We start from the raw sequence: 18,743 nt of genomic DNA on the forward strand, positions 1-18,743 counted from the left end.
GAAGAGTTAAGTCCTAAGAGGTAACATAAAGACTATTTAAAGACAGTGATGGAATCCCAGAGCAAATGCATCCCATTTATCAAAAAAGATCACCTTGAGGAAAAACAAAAAACAAAACAAAAACACGGAAGGAAGTTAGATGGCTAAACAGCAGGAAAAACATATTACTAAAAGCAGGAAGGCATCCTTCAAATAGCTTGGGTCTGATGAATGAGAAAAGTAGAAAGTCTCATAAACCCAGGCAGGTTATACAGAAAAATGCAATAAGGAAGTTCAGAAGAAGTGGAGAAACCTACAGAAAGAAAAAAAAAAATCCCTATTAAATCCCATTTCAAATACATGAGAAGCAGGAAGCTTGCCAGAGTCTGTAGGACCAATAAACAATAAATATGCAGAAGGAGTGGAGTGTTCAGAAAGATGAAACGTTTCATGATGCTTGCCATGGGAGAGCGTGGGGAGGTTCCCACAGTGGAATGCCTCTCCTGGCAGATTAAGGATGAAATAGGTGAAGTGGTGACTCCAGTGTGCATCCCCCAGATTATGCACTGGTACCAGAGGAAAAGGGCCAGTGTAACAGCATTTTAAAGTGTTTCCTGAAAGACTCCCTGAGCTCAAAAATGGTAAACCTGTTATCTACAATAAATAAATTGACAAAATCTGTAATAATAAAGAATGTGTGGGAGCATCGATAAATATCATGTGACAAAGAGCCAGCCAGGGTTTTGCAGTGAAAATCATGGCATACTAATCTGTCGGGTAGCCCTGGAGGAGTGGATGGGCCAGACCTATGATATAACATACATGGTGAGATAAAACGCATCAAAGGCAGTTAAGAAGTGCATGTGCCATGCAATAGCAATGAAGCGCTTCAAAAAAATTGATTAAAATTGGGAAGCAGAAGGTAGAAATGAAAGATTTCAATTTTCACAGTGGAGGAGGGTCACAAGTCTGGTTCTGTAGGGACCGGTGCTCAGGCCCACAGGGTTCAGTATGCTCATAAACAGTGTGGAGAATGGGGAGTGCAGTCAGATGGTAAACTCTGGTGACCTCAGACTTTCAGGGAAGTGAGAGTAAGGGGCAGCTAGAAAGTGATCTCAAATTGAGAGCCGGGTAAGGAAAGTGCAGGTGAAATTCAATATAGATGAACGTAAAAGGATGTAAATGGGAAGAAACTATCACATCTTTTTATTACTCGGGAATGGGATTTTGGGGGTAGTGATACAGAATTCCATGAAAATGTCAGCTCAGTGTTTTCAGCAGTGGTCAAAAAAACTCCAGTTGAATGCCAGGAACAGGATAGACTAAATGGAAACCGTAATTATGCTACTTCCTAAAGCTGTGCAGCATGTTCATCCTGAATAGCACGTGGTGCCCTGCCCTCCTCATATCAGGAAGGACACAGAGAAGGATGACCAGGATGATCTAGGGCGTGCGGTGGCTTTTGTGATAGGAACACCTGTGTAGATTAGGACTTGTCACCCTGGAAAAGAGATAACTGAAAGGAAGAGGTTTGATAGAAGTCGATAAAAATCATATGCAACCTGGAGAAAGCGACTCTGAAACAAACAAAAAAAAAAAAAACAAACTTCTGCAGACTGCTCTGCAGTCAAAAATCCAAGAAGCGTCAAAAGCAACTATGATGAAATAAATACAAAATAAATTAAATATAACCAAGTTGGGGACTTCCTTGTCACAGGAAGCATGGTATGTTACATTATAGCTCTAGTTAGCTTCCACAAGTAGCTGGAAAATTCAAGGGTGAAAAAAAATCCATTAAAGATGATTAAAATACGAAGATGTCACCTTTAGGTCTGTAAGTTCCCAGGCTGAAAAACAGCCTGGAAGAGTATCCTTCCACAAGCTTGTCCTGGCTTTATGCTGTCCCCCAGGCAGCTGGGCTGCTCGCTGTGCAGAGGGAGGCAGAGTGCTGGCCTAGGCAGAGCTCTTGTTGTACGCGGCAGTAGAAGTGTGGCTGGGAAAACACCTCAGGGTTTTCATTTGGGATCTGTGGACAAATTGGAAGTAGAAGAAAGCTGAAGTAGTCCTTACCTTCTGCAGTATTTAAACAAGTCAGTCCCGTAATGATATTTTGATTCAATTTTCTTTTACTTCTTTATGTACTTAAATATTAAGTACTAATGCACCATCCATTATTTATGTAAAGTATGTGGGCTGTGCGTTCCCTAAGACACCAAGCCATCACTACTGCCCTAAAGGATGGCTAAATCAGATGGATATAGAAGAAAAAAAAGTGCAGTGTGAGCCTTTTTTCTCCTCCCTAGCTCCTAAAATCTGGGCTATAGCTAAGAAAAGCATGTTGCTTCACGTGGGAGGAGGGACTGCATGCTAGGATGACATTTAGAGAGGTGAGAGGGTGCCTGGAGAGCTTCCCACTGGTCTGGCCCCGTCCCTTTGGGCACTGTGACCAGAGTCCTGCCCTGCCTTTGCCCATCTTCTCCCTGTGGCTTGGAGCTTATTCGGCTCCCAAGCCAGGAAGGTGCTGGTTGCTCTGTTCAGCTCAGCCCCACGAGCTGCTGAACCTGAACCTTTGGTTCGTCATGAGCCTTTGGTTGCCTGGTATTGTGTTAAAATCAAATCACTTACAGGTCAAAGCATGACTTGTGTGCCCAGCACTGGTAAACCAACCTTTCTGTGGTCTCCCTTTTTCTGGTGGCTCCTCTCCGAAATGTTTGTAGTGCCACAGCACCCAGGGTCGTGTGAGAAGCAGGGTTTCCCCTAAATAAAAAGCAGCTCTCCCACCTTGTGCTGCAGGTTAGCCCGGGCACAGATCCAAGAGTTGGGTTTGCTTTGTCCTCCAGAGTGTCCTGCGCTGCACAGCGATGTCTCTCTCCCAATCTGAAGGCAGGCACAGAGGTGAGCACCTTACTGAAAGGAGATGCAGAAGTGTGAAGAGTTGGTAGTTGGAGCTGGCTGCAGACAAGGCTGTGTTTTTTAAGAGAATCGGGATGCAAAATTGAAGAGGGAAACTTCAGGGGATAAAAACAGATGTTTTAAGACGTATTATCAGAGAGAACAGCACTTTGCAAACAGTGCTTGTAAAAATATGACAGGGTAAGGGGAATGTGCCCTATGAATTAGTGGCAGATATGGGAAAAGGAAGTCTCATCCGTCTCCACTTTCTGCATTAATTTTTCTCCTAGCAAAAGAACACAAAGAGATCTCCTGGGGGCAAGAAATCTTCAGCAGAGAGGTTTTGTTTGTAAATAAAACAAGGAGAAAAGTGTCAGAAGATAAACATTTCCTGAAAAAAAAAAAATAAATGAAAAAAAACCATGCCCCAGCAAAACACACAGCACAAACGGAGCGGGTAACGTCAGCCTCCTGCCTGCTGCTGTAGGTGAAGATGTACAGGAGGCTGCTGGATGCTCTGCTCCCTCCCTCCCTGTCCGTCCCCCGGGTCCCCTGCAGCTGCTGCTGCTGCAGGAGAATAACGAGGATGTTCCTCTGTATGTGACACCGCCTCAGCGGGGTCTTTAGGAGAGCTCTCCCCAGCTATTCCCCCGAGCCCCGCGATAACACGCAGCCTGGGCGGGCAGTGCTGGTGGGCTCAGCACGTCCCTCGCTTTTATTTGCCTGTTCGGGGAGAACATTGCACTTACCTCCACAGCTCCTTTTAAAATGATGGCAAGCAGGAATGTATTGAAACAAATGGCAAATGTTCCCTGCCAGGGTAAGAGGGAACAGTCACGCATCGAAAGAGCAGCCTTGCATTGCCCAGATTGCTTTATCTTACATACTGTGCATTTCCAATTTTTTATTTTTTATTTTTTCCAGCAGGATTTAACACTGAAACTGAGCAAGCGTGAGTGAAGCAGAAGAGTGCTCGGCCTGATGGAGGCCTGGGGTTAACCAATGCACGGAAGCAGAGAAAGTTTGTGAATTTCTGTGAGAACACTGAATTTTGTGTCATCTTTTTCGCTAACTTTAACTCGTTGTTCTGGATGCTGTTTTAGCGACCTGGAGCTTGCCAAGGTGGAAATTGTTAGAATAAACCTGTCTGTGAGTTAGCGACAGAAATATTGCTAGCCTTTTATCTCCTTTTCCTGCTTTGATTTCTCCAGAGCTTACCTGCACTGTCTCTTGTCCAAAGGACATTTTTATACCTGTGCCGATAAGTGGCAGAGTGCTCACGAAGGGCACAGCACAGTGGCAGCCCACAAGGGAAGCAGTGAAAAGCTTCCTTTAACATCGCTGTACGTGGCAAACCCAATTTTCAGCTGTATATGTCAGCGTGGCAACTCTTCTTGTTCCCAGTCAGCATGCTACAGGGTAACCGAGAATACCGCTTATTGCAGGCTTTTGTTTCTCTTCCAAGATTCGTTCCTTTTCATCCCTTTCTGTGCCGAGTGTAATACACAGAACAGGAAGCTGAAGGCAGTTTGGCTGGGGAAACAAGACACAATAATTAAAAACAAAATCAACAACAAAAATATGCAGAAAAACAACAAAAAAGCAGGTCAGCAGAGAGAGAGAAAGACACCTTTGACAGAGGAAAAGGAAAAGAAGGAAAAGTAATGTCCAAGCTGTTCTCAACCAGCGTGAACGGAGGTTGTGAATAACAAAATACAGAGATCTTGCCATGTCCTACACAGGTGGGTTGTGCTTTTTCTGTGCTCCCTTATTACTGCCCACCCCACTACAGTCAGAGCGGCCCATGGCAGAGGGTCAGTTGACAGCCCTCCTCGCCAGGAGCGAGGCCACTGGTTAGGTGGGAGGTTAGAGGGCAGGTGAATGCTCTGGCCTCAGGTGTCCTTCCGAAAATGAGTGTTGGAATTTGGCCCTTAACTCCTTAAGCGGCGCGGAGAGAGGCCTTCTTTTCTCTGGGTTTGGGAAAAACATGGACAAAAAATGACTGAGGGAATGAAAGAAATGCACTCTGGTTCTGCTTTCTTTGTGAGCTTCGAGCTTTTGTGTACATAGAAATGCAGATTTATGAGATCTTGAAAATGCAGCACTTGTATCAATTCCTTCCCTGGCGTTGAGCACGAAGAATCTAATAACCACCAGGTTCTCCTGTTGACGCGAGGAGGATCGTCACTTGGATTTGATCCAACCTCTAAGTATTACAGATGAGCCTAAGGCACTGCTGTAGTGACATATTATCCTGCATATCCTTATAGCGCTATTCCTGTCTCGCCTTTTCTGGATGCTCTGAAAAAAGACAGTGGCAGAGATGCACCTCGGGGCTGATGTGCTGCAGCAGTTCCTATGTTTCTGTGTTTCACCCGGACTGCTGCAGCTGTCCAATATGGGTTAGACCACCTGGAAAGGGACAGAGTGCCTTCATCGCTCTGCTGGGGGCCCAAATCTGCTCCCCTGTACCAGCCAGCAGGAGGCATGAGGCACCTGCACAGGCAGCACGGCGGAGCTGAGGATCCTTCAGGCATGGGGGGGCTCAGGGGTTCCTGCCAGGCAAGGCGGCTGAGACGATCCGCTGCCTGCGACCTCATTAAAACAGCCTGATTGGGGCTGCTAATCACATAAATAAAGAATTAAATCATAGCATTAACCTTCTACAGGGAAACCTGCCCTGGCAACACTGGCAGAATTAGATCTATCAATTATTTACAGGGTCATTTGATAGAAATGTATATAGATGGCAGATTATGAGCACTTGAAGCAATAAGTTAACCATAAATTATTGCTCTGATAAGAATCTTTTAATATTTTCATCTTCATGTCCTGAATTAAAAGCCACCTTGCTTTTCTCTCTGGAAGACAGTAGCACCGCACATCATTTATCGCAGGTAGATCAAACAAAAACCATGCCCCAGCATCGAGGATTTTCACACTCCTTTTTTACTCTTGAGGCTCCTTGTTTTGCTGGCCATCCCTCCTGTGCAAAGAGAGCGAAATGCAGGGCCAGTTCCTCACCTGCTGTGACCTCTCAGAGCTTCCTTGGTGGCAAAGCTATTGAGAGGACTGGAGCATGTGTCCTTGCCACCACCGAGCTGAAAGTCAGTGCGCAGGTAACCTGGCTCGCCGGTGATCTCCTGTCATCCCCCAGTGCCGCACAGCACCAGGATGCTTTCTGCAGTGGCTCTCCGGTGTTATTCGTCAAAGCATTCAATTCCATTAAATGCCATGTAGCTTTTCCCTTCTATCTAAGGACTGCTTGGAAAAAACGCTCTTGAATCAGATGTGATGATGAGTTCATTGTTTTACCGATTCTACTGGGCTTGCAGGAATGACAATGGTACTAGATGGGCTTGTTTGCTGACCGGAATTTGAATGTGGATCTGCAGATAGCACACAAAAGACTTGGGCATGTGGAGTGGAGGAGGGTGGGGAGACTGAAGGGAAATCTGTCATTATTTATGGAAATATCCAGTATTCATGGAGCCATCTGCTGTGAATGATTCAAGTCTGAGAAGTGTCATAAAATGAGAAAGCATAATGTAAAAAGAAAAAAGAAAAAAACACAACAACAAAAAATCCTGCATTTCTCAGAAACCTGAACCAGTGAATACGTAACCTCAGAATCTCTCTTTTTAAAGATGGTTTGCAAATCTTCTGCCAGATTGAGAGATAAAGATAGATGATATTTCTCAGGTTTCTTTCCTCACCCTTTTTGGAGCAATTCATTCCATTTGTTCATTTCCAGCCTTTTAATTATTGATCATGTCTTTTCCTTTTCACTTCCTTACTGTTACGGACTATGAGACAAGGGGGAGTTCGAAAAAGGTGTTTGAGACTGCTTAGACCTTGAAGCATTGAGAAGGTCTTTACTGTAGCCACGGTTTTCTCGCTACTGAAGCATCGGTTGTGTTGCCAGAATTTTTATTAATATTAAGAAATCTTATTATGGGTGGGACCCTCATAACACTCCCATGGACCAGGTCTAGGCTGGGCTTCTGCCCTGTGCTGTGCCCTCCCAGGTAGTTCAGATACTTCATTTATTGATTTGATCATGCTCTTCTTTGCACAGTCAATATACACAGACAGTGGGGAAACTGAGGCAAAAAAAAAGAGGCAATGATTTGCACAGCATCACAGCAAGCTACTGACAAAATTGGGAATAGACCGTATCTTTCTTGATTTTTCATGGGAAATAATCCTGGGAAAGTCCTTTTCTCCTCTCCCACGTGTTGCAGTCAAGGGCTATGTATTTAAAACTCTCCATACTATTAGTTTGGTTTTTAAAATACTTTGTTGCTTTTAATTTGCTGTTCTTCTTGTTGGGTTATCTCAAAGCCCTGCAATGGTCCTGTTCTCTGTGCAGGGTTGCCTCTCTGCTTCCAGTATTCCAACTTCATGCCTTAAAAATTACATCTCCAGCCTAGCAAAGCACATAAGGATGTGCTCGAGCACCACAGATTTCAATTGATACAATTAAGGATGCTCTTCAGTGCTTGCTCTTTCCCCCTTTCTTCCATACCTTGAACAAATACTGTGCTTCATGAGAAAACCAACAGAGAAGTGGTTCAGATGCTTGGTTACTAGTGATTGCCATTCTTTCTGGATTCAAGGTTTGGGATTTCCTAGGGCCAAGGCCCTACCAATGGATTACTAGATTATAATCAAAGCTAACATAGAAAATTGGACGGGAGGGTACCTTTAAGAGTTCACCTGATGTCTTGTTCCTCAAAGCAACACCGGCTCCACCTTTGCCTTGTCCGATGCATTTGTCAAGCCTCAGAAATAAGCTATAGAAGAACTACAGCAATTATTCTCTGCTGTTTAGAACGTGTCTAATCCAAATTTCCCTCAGCCATGACTACTTGCCCTGCTCATTGTGCACATAGGGAATGGGCTCTGCCGTTCCTCTCCACAAGAACCTTTTGCAAACCTGCAAACTGTTACGTGGTCAGCTCTGCGTCTTCTTCTGCAGACTTGTTCCAGTTCTTGAAGAGCCTGTGCCTTCCCCAGCTGCTGTTGTCCTAGAGGTAGGTTTCACATCTGATGGAAGATGCCTTAGCTCCTGCTTCAGGAGACAGCAGTGTTTTCCCAGTGCCTCCTTAGCTCTAGAAACAACTCCTTCCTTTTGTGTATAATTTGAAAGCTTTCAGCTGTTTTTTTTTTTTTTCCCTATCTTTGCACAAAAGCTGCAGAAGGAGCACCTGGCTGTGAATTACAATGTTATGGGATAGTAACTAAATTTTTGGACAGATCATTTGTTCCTTTCTTTAATTATACGGGACTTGTTCCAGCCACACTCATGCTAAGCAGGACCTCATTCAGTAACCAGCCCCTCGGTAATCAATGTGTCTGCAGGGGAGGAAATACGGTGTGCCAGGTAAGGGAACCTTTGCTTCCTGTCCCAGGTCACTGTTTCTCTCAGCTGTAGCACAAGTTATGTTTAGTCCAGTAATGAAAAGCTGATTGCACTAAAACATCTGTGAGGTACACAGTCGTGCTGTCTGCAGTGCACTGAAGAATGGTCCTTTGTTTGCTTGGGACACCAAACCCATTGCAAAAAGCAATATTTGTAGCTAATCACCATAGTGATTTGAATTTTCATTTAGCCATTGTGCTAATAGAGGCAGCTGGAAAAAAAAATCAGCACAAATAAACACAACTATTAAGTACTGTCAGTTTTCAGCACCAGGAGCTGCTGGAAGTAATGCTGATGCGTCCAACCCAAGAAATCTTTTTAATGTGAAATGATATATATGAGGCCAAGAGAGGAACACATTTTATCTTGTTTGCTTAGACTCCAGAATAGATCTCTGAGTCTCCGGACATAATGATTGCTTAGGCAAGTCAAACACTGTATATCACCTGCTGAGCATCTGATTCATTGACTGAGTGGACTGAAGCCAATTTAACCAGCTGGAATCTGTAATATTGACTTCCATGGTGTGATACTGATCTATAGCACCCAGAGGATTTGGCCCAGAGACAAAGGGAGGCAGCATTTCCTTTGGGTGACATCTTTCCTGCAGGCCGAGGTGGACGGTAGCTGTCCTGTGAACCTTGCTTGCCCGAGAAGCGGTGTGTAGGGCACGTGCAGTGCCAGTGGGTTTTGTCATGCTCCCTGTGGATGCTTTAGTGTTATTCTGGGAAAGGGAAGGAAGGAGGCTGGACCCAGCTTTCCCTTCTGCTGAAGAGGAACCAGACCATGCATGATGCCTCCCTCACTCTTCGGAGCCCCAGCAGAGCTGGACAATACAGCTCCTGCCCAGCAAGGGCAGCAGGGGACAGGCAAAGCAAGGCCTGGCAGCATGAGTGCTGTGACAGCCCTGGCGCTTGGCACTGCCAACATCAGAGTTACGGCACTACAGTGGTACTGCTCATCATTATTTCCTAGCTAAGTAACTTAATTTACTAAATCTCTACAGCTTTCCATATCTCGATAACCAAAAAAAAAAAACCACCATGGGGACAAAAGGCTAAGCAGAATTTATTATTGCTCTTTATTATTATCAAATCTTTTGCCTTCTTTTTAAGATTTATGAACCTCTATTTAATTAATTCATCAGGAAACTGAAAAAGCTAATTGTGGGTTCATATGCATTTCCATAGGCAGGGGCTCATTCCCTTACCAGATGTCAATAATACCTGATCCGTGCAAATGGAGCTTGGCTTGTGGCAGCCTGCTGCCTGATCTAATTAACGTCGTGACTCCAGTCCACCCTGAGCAAGAAGGGAGCTTGCGTTTTGCATAATTGTAAGACTGGGGGTAGGCAGGATTAGAAACAGGGAGCTGAACTCCAGTGTCTTGAAGGCTCAGTTCTGCAGTGCTAACCCTCTGTTACCAGGGGTCCAGATATAGGAAAGTGATGACAGAGGCAGGCTGCTTAAAAAAGAAAACCTAGGAGGAGCTCTGGAGTGCACTGCCCAGCCCTCGTAACTGTTTGTAGGGACAGAAGGGGCTTGTTCACTTGAATTCAGGGTCATGTTAGGTCCCTTTCTGGTTTGCTTTGATCCTTCTAATGCTGCGATTCCCCCTGGGTCAGACAATGCCAGGCTGCCTCAAGCAGAGCACTATTTCACTTGCTGGGTTTTCTTAGGGCAGCATCAGGATTTGGTGGCTTGAAGAAGAGTTGTTCATTGGCCAGGACCATGTGCATCATCACCTCGTGGCCTCTTCTGGGCACACAGATTATCCTCTCTTTAGGGAAGGTACTTTTGGGGGAGCCTGGTTGAGATTTCATGTTTTCCGAGGCAGGTCTCAGCCAAGCATGGCTTGCTTTTATTTTTGTTGTTCCTAGCATTATTAGCACACAGCTTGTTTTCAAAGATAATGATGTGGAAAAAACAATAGCATCCTGCCAAACTCCTTCAGTATACAGTCTGCAGGTTGTGCTATATTATCTGCGTCCTACTACGCACACTGGAATGGTTTGTAAACTCTGTCTTGTGAGCTACAAAGGAAATGAAAATATTGAAATACATCCCTTCCCTTCCCTGCCAAATAGGCCTTCCTTCTTCTGGTACTTTTCTATCTTTGAGCTGTATTGTAAGGATCTTGTTTAGCATTTAAAAAGCTACTGCTGCACTCTATTATCAAAGACATATTTGTTAAAACATGCATATGAAAGGATTTGTAATTGAAGTACAGCTTTGATATATTTAATAGGATGTAAAACTGCCATCCCTTTTTAATAGGAGATGCTTTATGTGCATTAGAAGTAATATAATAATGCCTCTCCACTGAGCTCTACCCATTAGCAGACTTTTTTTCTCCCTTTCTTTTAGTTAATCTTAAAACTTTAATGTAATCTAAACACATTAACATCTTTTTTCTCCCGTTTCTGTACTTGGAAGTGCTTTGAACTGAACTTTGTTTCAAATAAGAGATAGCTACAAACATGGCATCAATATACGGTGCCCCAGCACTGCTTGACAGATGGTCCATAAACCAGCACATCTCCTTGCCTTAAAAATGTTAACAGTAATGGGAGCGTGGCTCTATGTGGGAGCGAGGGAGCAGGCACGCATGAGAATGACCTTGTAAACAACGCACCACAATAAGCATGTGCTTTTGTATATTCCCATGTCTCAAATGTAATCAAACACCAGAGCAGCAGAAATAGAAAATGTCAAAAAAAAAAAAAAAGTCCTCTTTAATAGCTATTTCCATGTTGCAGCCTCAGAATTCTTTACAAGGAATTGTTGTTACAATTCAGGAAATCGGGACATAAGCTGGTAAACCTTAAGTATGCCAAACTGACCAGTGGTTTGGGGTAGCTGTAGTTTGGCATCTCATCTCACACAGAGCTGTTTTCTCTTCCTGCCAGAACTCAGGATCAGGCACTATTTTGCAAGCTGGCTATCCAGTGTTAGTTGCTCTTGGAAAATCCTGGATATGTCTCAAGGCCATGTCAGAGGAACCCAGGTGAGAGCCCCCTGATTTCTAACCTAGTACCCCGCTAACATCCAGCAGGATGTATTAATCACAGTTGTTGTAAGAATATTCACAAAACACCTGTGATGTTGTTGCTTTGTTAAGAAATGGAGCCCTTTCAAAAAGAAAATATCTCCCCTTTGATTCAGATACACTGCTGTATTGGCCATGATCAAACTTCCATTGCAACTGTGTGAGTATACTTACTGCTTTTCCTGAGAACATCTTTTAATTCACTCATTCACTGATACCTCGGAGCATTTCGAACATGAATGTGTTGTGCCAGTGACTTATGAAGCTAGGTAGCTGTGAGCTGTGGATGGAGGCCTTTCAGAACAGAGCTTACCACCCACTGCACGTGTCCGCTGTGAACGGGCATGTTGTACAGCCTGTGTTTGGGTGGCTGTAGGGATGCTGCCATCATCCAGGACCGTTTGTAGGAAGTGGTCACAAGATTCAGACTCTTGGACTCTTTCCCAGTGAATTTTTGAAAGAACGAATATTCCTCTAGGCTGATAGAGTGACTGTGGGATGGCATAAGTGGTCTGTCATCCCCCACGTGGCTTAGATGCAGCATTGTTTGTAGAGTTGTCAGATTCTCAGCTTGGGACTATAGTTTGTCAGTGCTGCAGCTCCTTCTGCCTCTACTGCTTTTCTTAGCAGCATTCTTAACCTGTCTCCTCTGGCCTGCATTGCAGCCCACAAATAGCCATGTCAGCAAGGAGGCACATTTATTCAAACAACACAGGTGTCTGAAAGAAGTCTGAGGCTCTGTATGTAAATATGTGAATGTTAGAATGCATTATACAAATTTAAATTGATGTTTCATGACTAGACAGAGAGAAAAACTCCATTTCACATGGGGAATAAATACATTCTTTTCCTAAAAAGAAACAGTACAATTCATTCAATTTGCATTTGGATATTGCCTTTGTTCAAATAAGTGGTGTATGTTTGGGTGTTTACAAACAGCAAGAATCATGCAAGGTGGTTTCAGTGTTTTCTAAAGCTGGTTCTTTTTTGCAGATGTAAATCCATCTCCCATATCTGTGAACATCTGAATTCTAAAAACCAGATGTATTCATTAACTGTCCAGAATATGAAAAAATAAAACAACCCTCTGATGGTGATGAACCTGTTCTGCAATAGGGACTGCTGTAAGGTAGGTTTAAAGAGAAATTTTTAAAATGAATTGTCAAGCCGCAGTTCAGGGATTTTGTCACTGGTTTCACTTTGAGTGCACACTGAACTGCAGTGAGCACAGCATAAATGCCAAGTCAGTTGAGTGTCATAAACTCCTCAGGTTAAAGTGAACTTGAGCAAAGTGCTGACCAGCTATCTGGGGTTAGGCAGATGAAACGTTTCAAAACAATCCAGAAAAACAGAATGGGCTTAGAACGATGTGGTGAAAGAACTGAAGAAGCATTACTGCAGTCAAAGCTTCATAAGAATTCTAGTCTGGTTTGAAAACAAAAACAAGTGAGCCAAGCTGGCAGTGAAGTCTTGGACAAAGCTAACTGCACCCTGCAGTGTGAGCTCTCTGTGAGATGCAAGTTCACTCCAGGCCTAACCAGACTCTGCTGGAGAAAATGGATTTTTTTTTTTCATCATTTCATTAAGTTTTGCGGTTATTCCTGCATAAGTTAGCCCTTACCTTTTTCTTGCAGGACAAAGCCATTGACCCAGAGTACATCACCAAACAGATTAATTACTGCTGGACACAGAACACTTGTCACTGCTACTCCATCCAGTTATCTATGAGGGATCTCCAGGAAGCCTGTCACAGGTTACAGCAGTTCTACTTTTTGGCTCATATTTGGTTCTGTACTCAGGTAACTACATTTTCAGAAGAGCCTTCCCCACAGGGGTATTCTGCTTCACTGCTGGAGGTGCTAGGTGTAAGTTGCTCCAGACTGCCCCAGGAATTTTATTTAACTCGCAATTTATTTGAAGTTGTCCTTTCTAATAGCCGGGATAAATGCTCCATAGAATTTTAATTTTAGGTCAGATGTTTAGTTTTTCTGTCCTCTTCTCATTACACAAGTGTGTAAAGAAACCATTTGGGCAGAGTCAAGTATAAATATGCTTTCTAATCATAACGTGCTTTCTTTATAGCAGAGCTCATGGAGGAGTGAAAGCAATACTGCATTATGTCAATATGCTCTGGTGGTTTATTTCAGAAAAAAAAATGAACAGGATTTACTTAAGAAAGAGTAGTCTCAGAAAAAAGTACCTGAATCAAAGCATTCACAAATGCATGTATGAACTACAGTGGCTTGATAATAGACTAATTTGACTTAAATGAGGAAGCAAAAGCTCTATTTATGCAATTCCCAATGGTCTAGTCTAATAAATGACACAGAGAGACTACCTATTCTAATTTCTTTAGTGTCTGGCTTTTGTTATTAAAGAGCATGTGTTTTCAGAGCAAGTGTTACCTTAAGTCTGCTTCAGTGAAGAGATAAGTGCCACACGTTGGCTAAATACATAGGAGCAGATTCCTTAAGAGACCTCGCAGCCTAGGGGAAAAAAAAAAAAAAAGACTCATTTAGTTTACCGTGAAGAGGCATCCATAGAAGCAGAAGAGGCATGTTTAGTCTTGTCTGAGACATTTGCTTTCCCTACTCTAAATCTTCCCCAAATGCAAGAAGAAATATATGATTTAATACTGATAACTTGTGCTCATAGGAGCTTTGGCATTAGTGAAAATGAAGTGCTCTGTTGAAGGCACTAGTTTCTTGAGACTGAAGGGGAAGGAAGGATTCAATGTCATTTCTCTTCCTGAAGCACAGTATGGAGCTCACCTGAAGAACTGTGAGTACTAGTTACCCCCCCACGGAGCAAAGGTATGCCATTTCCAAAATTAGTGCTTCCCTTCACACAGAATTAGTCTTCTGGGAATTATTTTCCTCCCTTCCTCACTGGCACGCATAGCAAATATTTTAACCTTGAAACATCTTTTTGTCTTTCCTATGCCTCGGTGAAAATTAGCCTTGGAATCCTAGCCCTCATCTGTGAGGCTGAGGAGACAGTGGTGATAGCGTCTTGCTTTCATAATTTCACCAAGGCTGACTAATGCACAGCCCCAGCTGCACAGGAACATCCAGAGTGGTCAGTCTCCCTGAGAAGTCTCCCCAAAAGTGAATCCTTTAGCTATTTTCAGTGCTGGCAAAGAGACTCCTTGCCTGCTGGGTATTGGGGGACACCACCAGGGTTGGCCTCAGTGAGGAAGCTGTGTCCTTCTAGAGATGCTGCTCCTGAGTAACATAGGTGTCAACATAACACAGGTCAAAACCCATCCTTGCTGCCTGGTCCAGGCAGAACCCTTTTGCTGTCGGGAAGAACTCAGCCATCAAACTGTAGCAGTACTGTGGTCTCTGGAAGCTAGATCCCCCAAAAAGAGCCATGACAACAGCTGCTGCTTTACCTTCTTTTCCTTGGGGACAGGCAGGGACACAAATTCAGCTTCTTAGCTGTGCAGTGGCAGTGGAGAGGAGGCTGCTCTTTTGCAGCTGCTGCGTGCTCCTGGATGGAAACCGGGGCTGGATGCAAGTCCAAGCTCTCTAGAGAGCTTTCTGATTATGCTTCCATGGTGCCGCAAGTCCTACAAAGAAAATAAAATACACACATTCATTTCACAAACCCTGTTGCAATCTATCCATTGGCATAGATATTCCCCCAGTCAGCAACAGAGGCCAGGCAGCAGGTTGGGTTGGATTTGGGGAAAAAAACTCAGTTGCTGTTGATGTACCTGTTGGAAATGGAGGTCTCTTGGAAACCTGGGCAGTTATCTGGGTGCTTGAATGGAAGGTGTGGATCACTCACAAGAAATGGGGTGACGTGCCAGTGCCTGGAGAGTAATGAGAGCTGGGTAATGGCATCCAGACAATTACGATCTTATGTTGGCCTTGTCTGAAATGGAAAAACCAACAGTCTAAAAGGCTATAACACTGATTCTGTAGAACATTAAACTATTACTTTATGCTGATGATATCCTACTGTTAATTAAGGACTCGCATGCTTCCCCTCTTGCCTATAATGAATATTGCTCTCTGAGTACAAAGTTATCATTGCACAAAATTAATGACTCTGAGACTGCAGTGATGCAGCTTTCTGGAGTTTGCCCTTCAGCCCTGCTTACCTCATGGAATCTTAAGTGGGCACCCAAAAATACCGTACAATTAGTTAGAGGCTGATATTAACAAAGCCCCAGACAATGTAATTAAAGATAATTTAAATCCAATTATCAAGCAGGTAGGAAAAGATTTGGAGGGATAGCCAGTGCTAAATAAAAGCCAATGTACATGATTCAGTAGGCCAGATTCTGCCCTCATTTGCAGTCCCATCAGGTTGTTAAAATAGAAATGAGGACATCATGTAAGTCAGCACCCTCAGAATCACTGTCATAAATGTTCTTGTGACAATATTTTGCACGAGCAGCAAAAGTCGTGCATGCTTTGAGTTTACTTTGAGCATGAGTGGACATAAAGACCTATACACACAATGAATAATCCTAATCGTTACTAATAATTTCATTCCCAATCCACCCCATAAGAAAATGACAATCAGATAGGAATACTTCACCTCTACTGAAACTCAATTTTATTAAACATACTTGGATCCAGACACAGTATTCAGCACTAGAGAATTTAACAAAGCCTGATCTGTACTACCAAGTTCACATTTACCCACAGCCCAGAGGCTTCTGATGCTATAAAGAAAGCTTCTTATAAGTCAGCGTAAAACTTCCTGAATAGCTACAACAAATACAGTAAAAATACATTTCAGGTGACAGAAATCTCAGGACGAGAGGATGAATTAAAGATGTCACGGGAGACATTTGAAAAGTACTTATAGCTCTCAGGATGAGAAATGTTAATATTCCCCCTAAATGTCATATAATTGGCCCAATTTCATGCACCAGAATCATGCAGATTTTCATTTTTTTGTTGTTTTTTTTTTTTTTTTTGATTCCTAAAAGGGATAATTTTGAGTGAAAATGGCTGCATTTCAGGGAAGCTTTTTTTCCTGCCTCTCACTGTAAACTAATATAGCTGTTAAACAGAGGTTGCATTTCAGCAGTGGCTTGAATGGAAATATCTTTCTGAAAAGCACATGAGATCCTTTGTGTTGAAAATATAAATCAATTATTTTTGGAGTGGCTTGAAAAATTAAATCATGACAGTCTTATTCAAACAGTTTTCTAAAATGCATGATTTTGGGGGCTAGTCAAAATGTTCTGCAGAATTAATTTTATTTCTGGAAAAAAGGCAGAGAAGACCCAGTCCAATCCACGTCCTTGGATTTTTTCAGTCTACTGTTGGATCAGCCAGCTGGGATAAGGTAGCAGATATGGCTTTGCCAGGGAAGGGGTCAGTGCTGTAGAGCATGATACCCACCTAGCAAAAGAGAAAGGCAAAAGTGGTAGAGAAAGCAATGACACATATTTACCGTAGGATGGAGCGGTGGAAATAAATGAAAGGTGTCGATGAAAGAAGTCTGGGCTGTAGCAGAAAAGGAGAGCCGTTTGCTGTACAAGATTCATGCTGAACAGAAATGACTAAGAAAAGGGTATCATCCTGCTATAAAACAGCTTCTGTAACAGCTTTACAGCAAACACATAGATGATAGCGCTGTAAATACATAACAAAGTTTGTAGAACTCAGCATATGGGAGTTCCTGTTCAAAACTGCAGCACAAGAGGTGTGCTTTTCTCCTTTTGAGATACCACATTCACTGAGTTATAGCCCTAGCAAATTCCTGCCTGGGAAACTGGCAACTTTCTGCACATACTTTCAGGCTGCATGGATGTGCTCCCAGAAGTCATGAACTGCCATAGAGAAAAAATGAAAAGATAACAGGAGTTGGGTGATCCTCTGTGTTTCTGAATTAAACTATTTTTTTACCTCTCCAGCAGCAAGCAAATTCACATTTCTATTCTCCATCCTCTCCCTTTTTGGCTGTTAACAGACTATGAGGCACCCCAAATTATTGTCATAGAATCATAGAATGATTCGGGTTGGAAAAGATCTGTAAGATCATCTAGTCCAACCTTTACCCTAGTACTAAAGTCCACCAATAAACCATACTACTAAATTCTAAATCCACACATTTCTTGAAGACCTCCAGGGATGGTGACTCAACCACTCCCCTGGGCAGCCTATTCCAATGCCTAACAACCCCTTCAGTAAAGAAATTTCTCACCTAATATCTAATGTAAACCTCCCCTGCTGCAACTCGAGGCCATTTCTCCTCGTCTTATCATGTGGTGCTTGGGAGAAGAGCCCAATCCCCACCTTGCTACAGAATCCTTTGAGATTGTGGTAGAGAGCAATAAGATCTCCCCTGAGCATTCTCTTCTCCAGACTAAACAAACCCAGCTCCCTCAGCCGCTCCTCACAGGACTTGTGTTCCAGGCCCTTCACCAGCTTCATTGCCCTTCTCTGGACACGCTCCAGGGCCTCGATGTCCTTCTTGTAGTGAGGGGCCCAAACCTGAACACAGCGCTTGAGGTGCGGCCTCACCAGAGTCGAGTACGGGGGACGATCACCTCCCTGGCCCTGCTGGCCACGCTATCTCTGATACAAGCCAGGATGCTGTTGGCCTTCTTGGCTACCTGAGCGCACTGCTGGTTCATATTCAGCTGACTAACAACCAATACTCCCAGGTCCTTCCCTGCCAGGCATCTTCCAGCCTCTCACCTCCCAGCCTGTAGCGCTGCTTGGGGTTGTTGCGCCCCAGGTGCAGGACCCGGCACTTGGCCTTGTTGAACTTCATACGGCTGGCCTCAGCCCATCGGTCCAGCCTATCCAGATCCTCCTGCAGAGCCTTCCTGCCCTCGAGCAGATTGACACATGCACCTAACTTGGTGTCACCTGCAAACTTACTGAGGGTGCACTCGATCCCCTCATCCAGATCATCAATAAAGATATTGAAGAGAACCGGCCCTAGTACTCAGCCCTGGGGGACTCCACTAGTGACTGGCGTCCAACTGGATTTAACTCCATTCACCACGACTCTTTGGGCCCAGCTATCCAGCCAGTTTCTAACCCAACGAAGCGTACGCCAGTCCAAGCCAAGAGCAGCCAGTTTCTTGAAGAGAATGCTGTGGGAAACGGTGTCAAAAGCCTTACTGAAGTCTAGGCAGACCGCATCCACAGCCTTTCCTATTACAACGTTCTTCCTCACATTTCATAGCTGGACTAGAAATTGTCAGCAAAGACAGCTTACAGGGAGAGTTAAATTCACAAGAAAATAGAAATTGACAGAGACACTTGTAATAATCAAAGATCTTAAGATGTTAACATTATTGTTGAAGGATTATGGAACAGTTTGCAGTACAAGAACTTTGTACTCCCTCTGTCTGATCAATGTTCAGTTGCTGCCTGCGAGACAAAGGGAATGCAGATATTTAAGACTTGCAAGCTTTGAG

At 43.6% G+C, this 18,743-nt stretch overlaps 1 long non-coding RNA gene across 1 annotated transcript; it reads right to left on the bottom strand.

The window, feature by feature from the left end:
- Positions 1-3,972: 3,972 nt before the first annotated feature.
- LOC118245184 (uncharacterized) lies at positions 3,973-15,181 on the bottom strand. Its single transcript, XR_004777784.2, has 4 exons — positions 15,063-15,181; positions 14,739-14,915; positions 13,750-13,830; positions 3,973-4,404 (listed from the first exon to the last, which is right to left on the bottom strand). It is a non-coding gene; the product is annotated as an uncharacterized LOC118245184 (long non-coding RNA).
- Positions 15,182-18,743: the final 3,562 nt, after the last annotated feature.

The sequence above is a fragment of the Cygnus atratus genome, chromosome 4 (genome assembly GCF_013377495.2).
Source record: "Cygnus atratus isolate AKBS03 ecotype Queensland, Australia chromosome 4, CAtr_DNAZoo_HiC_assembly, whole genome shotgun sequence".
Classification (NCBI taxonomy): Eukaryota; Metazoa; Chordata; class Aves; order Anseriformes; family Anatidae; genus Cygnus; species Cygnus atratus.